Source organism: Malania oleifera, chromosome 11 (assembly GCF_029873635.1).
Source record: "Malania oleifera isolate guangnan ecotype guangnan chromosome 11, ASM2987363v1, whole genome shotgun sequence".
Lineage (NCBI taxonomy): Eukaryota > Viridiplantae > Streptophyta > Magnoliopsida > Santalales > Ximeniaceae > Malania > Malania oleifera.
This window is the reverse complement of record NC_080427.1, coordinates 24,367,325-24,372,718: the sequence shown is the minus strand read 5'-3', so window position 1 is coordinate 24,372,718 and position 5,394 is coordinate 24,367,325.

Genomic DNA, 5,394 nt, shown 5'->3' with positions numbered 1-5,394 from the left:
TAGCTAGCAGATAGAGAATGGGAGGGAGAATTTTATAGGTGAGGACAGGGAAATTACCCTTGGCTCCTTGACTTGTTTTTCTCTAATTCACACTCACAAGCAGCCATATATAGCTTTCACTTAGTTAATGCAAGTTAGGAGGAGACGGCAAACTTCCTGTCCGAAAGGTAAATATGGTTTTAACGCGTGCCCGGATCTCACTAGGGGCATTACAAAATTATTATGTTGACTTCTAGCCACACTAGTGTATGAATTGTCTATCTGCAAATAAGGGCAGGGGTTTAGCCTAAAGTGAGAGACCCAGAAGGCTTCTAACTTCTAAGGTTTCAAATTTAGTCATTTTTGGAGTTTTACGTGTAGTTTAACACTTACAACTGAAGGTTGAAATTCTAAGGTCGCTGCTGTGAGCGTGAATTTCATGTAATCTAAATTCAAACTGTGAATTGTTTGAACTTTCTCTATTTAGGCATAATCTTAGATCAACCCTAATTTTTTTCTGTCAGCCGCCGCGAGTCGCGATGTCGTTCGGTTGTTTCAAATCCAAACTTCCAGACTTCAGTGTTGATGGTTCTGGTGCTAGTGCTGGTTGCAAGGTGCAACGTGCAATCGGCCTCGACGGCCTAAATCCCTGATTCTGATTTCGAAGGCGAAGAGAAAGACGAAGGCGAAGATGAAGACGAACACGAAAATCTTGCTCTCAATCTTGCAGTACCTCCTCGGCGACCTCAATCTTGCTGTCTCTCCATCCCTTAAGGGTTTCTCATTCCTCGGGTCCGTCCCCATACACAACCTCCGTCTGATCGTCGAACCCTCCCATCACATAGAACAGAGTCGCCGGCGTCTTGAGCCCATCACGCAGGTCACAGGCACGCCCGGCTCCCTTCAATCGATCCACCAATCAACACGGGAATGTCGAGGGAGTTGCCAGAAGCGAAGGTAAGCATTTTGGTGAGGGTTCCGACCCACGGCACCGAGAGCGCGACAAAGTGTTTTGACAAATTTTTTTGGCACCAGGAAGGGGGTTCCGATTGAGGGGGTGGAGGGCGAAAAGGCCTCCCAAGCTATGGAAGAGGAGGATCACCAGTTTCTACCATTGGAGGAGCTTGCTTCTTTGATTAGATCTTTCAAGATTTGCAGGAACTTGGAACCGACAAGGGGTAGCACAAAACAACAATTTGTGACAAAATGGTGAGCCGTCGCTGTCAAGGACAGATCACGAAAACTGCACGCCGTCATTGTTCAGGGAGTCGCCAAACAATGCAGGTTAGTCTCTTTTCCATTTAGAAAAGTTTAGCTTTAATCTCAATATATTGTAATACAATGTCGTCCCCCATCGATGGCCACACTGTCGGCGGGGTATGCCGTCCAGGCTAGTTCTGGGGTGCGGTCATATGCGCAAGTTGTGAGTAAAAAAGTGGAGATGCCTGTGTTCAAATTTTCTATGAGATTGCCCGTAAATATCAATGGGGAATTGGGATTTATTTTCTCAAAAGCAGAGATAGTTAAGGCTGAGGAAAAATTTCGTTTTGCATTAGTAATGAAATTTTTTAGGAATCGGCCATCTATTGATAAAATTCGGTTATCGATTGTGAAAACATGGGGTTTGACAAAAATTCCAAAGATCAGTGTTATGGATGATTATCACATGTTAATTCACATGGAAAACGAATGTGACTTTCCGCATGGTTGTGCAAAGGAAGGTAGAACCATGAAAGGCAATTCTTTTCGGCTATTCAAATGGACGAAGAATTTTGATACCGAAAAATAATCTCCATTGGCTCCTCAATGGATTTTTTTATAGGGGTTACCAATGCGTCTTTACCAAACGGATTTTCTCCAAATAATAGCGACTCGTTTTGGTCGTTATCTTGGAACCGATAATGCAACAATCAACCATATGAGAGCATCAGGGGCACGTATTTGCGTGGAAGTTGACCTAACAATGGAGCCGGTAAGGGGATTTCCTCTTATTTTATCTTTGAAACAATATATTTGACAAGAGGCCAAATATGAAAAGATGGGTTTTTTCTGCTCTAAATGTTGCAGGCAAGGACATACCTCGATTGTTTGCAGGGTGGAGAGAGCAGCGAAGGGAGGATGAAAAATATAAAGAAAAAAAGATATGGAAACCAAAGAATAATGACACAGTGTAATAGAATTCGAAACCAACGTGGATAAAGGGGTAAAGAAGGTGGTGCAAGAAGCAGAACCTAGTAATATACATATGATGAAACAGATTAATGATAAGGGTCCTGAAATAGCGAAAATTCTTGTGGTTCAAGAAAAGGGGGATCATGCAAGGCAAAACTCTGATATACCATAGATAGGAGTAGAAAATAATGGGAATGAAGATTCAATAGAGAGGAATGAAGGGGATTGTGAAGAAGTTGGATTTGATGATGATCCTCTAGTTTCAAATGATGAACCTCTATCTCAAAATGAAGTGGATCACGTAGATAGTTCTAAACTGACTGAAGGTGGGGACCAAGGTTTGCAACATCAAGAATTGGCTCGGGGTTATTTTTCTGAGAGGGAGGAAGGTAAAATATCAATTTTAAAGGGCAAAGAAAAAATGTATAAGTCTGATACAGGGCAGGGATGGATTTTCGTAAAAAATTTGGTGAGGAAATCTCAGAGGGTTCTCATCCAACCGCATAAATTAAATTTATGACAGATACAATTCTTTTCTGGAATATTAGAGGGTTGGGCAGGTCTAGAGGCAGGTTAAAGAAGCTAATTAAAAAGTTTAATGTTGGATTGTTTGCTATTTTAGAACTGTTCACGGCTGAGGAATGGATAGTAATGCTGGGTAAGTTTTTGAATTATCACCACTTTATATCTAATAAAAATCAGGGCGGTAAATTGTGGTTATTTTGGAAGGATATAAATGTCTTTGAGGTGATTTCAATCACGACTTAGAAGATTTTTGAGTGGTTTTTTAAAGATGGACAAAGAATTTTGGTGAGTTTTGTTTATGCCAAATGTTCTTATGTTGAAAGAAGAGAGTTATGGCGGTAACTGGAGAAGTGCCAATAAGATTTTCCTTGGTTGGTCATAGGTGATTTTAATGTGATTCGAACGGATACTAAAAGAATGGGTGGAAACCCAATACCACTGTTACCTATGATGGTGTTTAATGACTGCTTACATCATAGTGGTCTCTTTGATTTATCAAACACAGGCTGACAAATGTCGTAGTGCAATGGCCATGAAGGGGTGGCTCATAGTTGGGCTAAGTTTGATCGTGTTCTTGTTGACCTTATAGGTCATATCCCTGTTTTGATTATGATAAATATTCATGTATTGAATGTCTATCTAGTTTATGTGCAGGAGTTCTAAGTGACAAATCATAATGCACAAAGAGAAGAACAAAGATTGAAGAAGACCCAATTTCTGTTGTATTATATTTCATATTTATTCAAAGGGTCTGTAATAGTAAATAGGTTCTTTAGTTTGTAATAATTGTATGCATCACCTGCATGATCTAATACGTAAGTTCAAACCAAGAATAACTAAAAAGCATCTAAAAAGACCTTAGGGAACACCCTTCGGTTGACCGACACTGAATTTTTTTGATGTCCTAAAAAAGACTTAGAAATGACCTTAGGACACTCACATTTGCACTTGTATGTATTAGGCACTTGAATAGGGTTTATATGTTTCAAGACGGGACCGAAATGCACACTTGGTACACTTTCAGTCAACTAGCCAACTTAGTTCATTTTGGCCTGGTCAACCAAACCAAGCCTGGGTCAATAGTTGACCAAGGCCTTGGTCGAACGAACCAGGTAGTTCAAAAAGACCTGGTTGACCGAAACCCTCCCTAGTCAACTTTTTGACCATCTGGTCGACCGAGCAAATTTGTACTCCAACTACTTGGTTGACCAAGGGTCCTTGAGAAAAATCCCAACAATCTGGTCGATCGAATCGGCCAGTTCAAAATGGTCCAGTCGACCGAACCTCGAAGAATTGGGAAATCGCCCACTTTCGGTCGACCGACCACTCAGCTCAAAAATGCCCTGGTCGACCGAACCATATGAGTCCTGGTCGACCGAACTTGTCCTGGTCGACCGGACCTCTCGAGTTGCCCTAATTTTTATCGCGGTTAAACATCTTTTAAGAAGGGTTAAAATGATTTTAAACAATATTAATAATACCTTACATGTCCTAACGGCTATAATTCTTCCAATGTTTATATATAGCCCATCATTTGCTAAGATTAGCAAGAGAATAGCATATTTGATTAGGGAGAATTCTTTGAAAATCCAAAACCTATACTACTCATTTTTTAGCTTCATTCACTCATGCTTGCCGTCTATTAGTGTTTACATTATTTGTAAGTGGATTGAGTGTTTGTTTCCATAGGTTAGCTCTCCTTGTCTTGCTTGTTTGATACGATTTTATTGAGAGCGAAACCTAAGTGTTCTTAAGGGACTTGGCTAATAAGTCTTACCTAAGAAGACTTGTATTAAACTTCTGAGTTTTGCATATCCATTGCAATAACTTGAAAAATTTGTATTTGTTTGTGGATTGCAAAATATTTTCAAAAACATTTTCAAATATCTTGTGGTATTTATTTTGATATAACTTTGAGAAGATATTTGGTTATGTGATAGTGATCTTGGTTGCAATATTCACTCACTCATATATTATTTGCTGAATACAAAGATTACACATCTTTTGCAAACCAAGCATATACATCATTTGATATTTACACGCTTGAGACATCCTACTGATTGAAATACTTGAAACTTGATATCTTTGTGTGAGCTATTAGATTGAACACATATTGTGATACATAGATTATACTGGTTGATACTCTCACGCAAACATTACACTGATAGCAAATATTTTGAGAGTTGATATATTTAGACCACACTGAGCTTACATATTAAATCATCTTGTGGTGTTTGTGATTGCACATATTTGGGTACACATCTGCTTTACTTGAAAGCATATTCATTGTACCATTTGGTTGTATTTTTTAAATACTGTTGTATTTCAGGTACGGGCCTGAAGAGGGAGACTAGCCCTAGAATAGTCTCAGATTGGCTTAGACCCGATTAGGAAAGTTAGGTGCGTCGTCCTGTTAAGGCATGTAGGTTGAGGTCAGCCTCGCTAATTGACCTGGTTAAGGTTGAGGTCAGCCCTGTGTTAATTTGACCTGATTGTAATCGGTGCCGCTCCACCCTTAAGTGAGCTATTAGTGGAATCCTCGAGCTTGCGAGCTAAAGGCGGGGACATAGGCATAGTTGGCCGAACCCCGATAACATATCGTGTGTTTGTGTATATTGTCGCACTTTATATTTACCGCACATGTATGTTATTATGTGAATGATGCACTTGATTTAAATTTCCGCATATTATATTCACCCCCCCCCCCCTCTTGGGAAT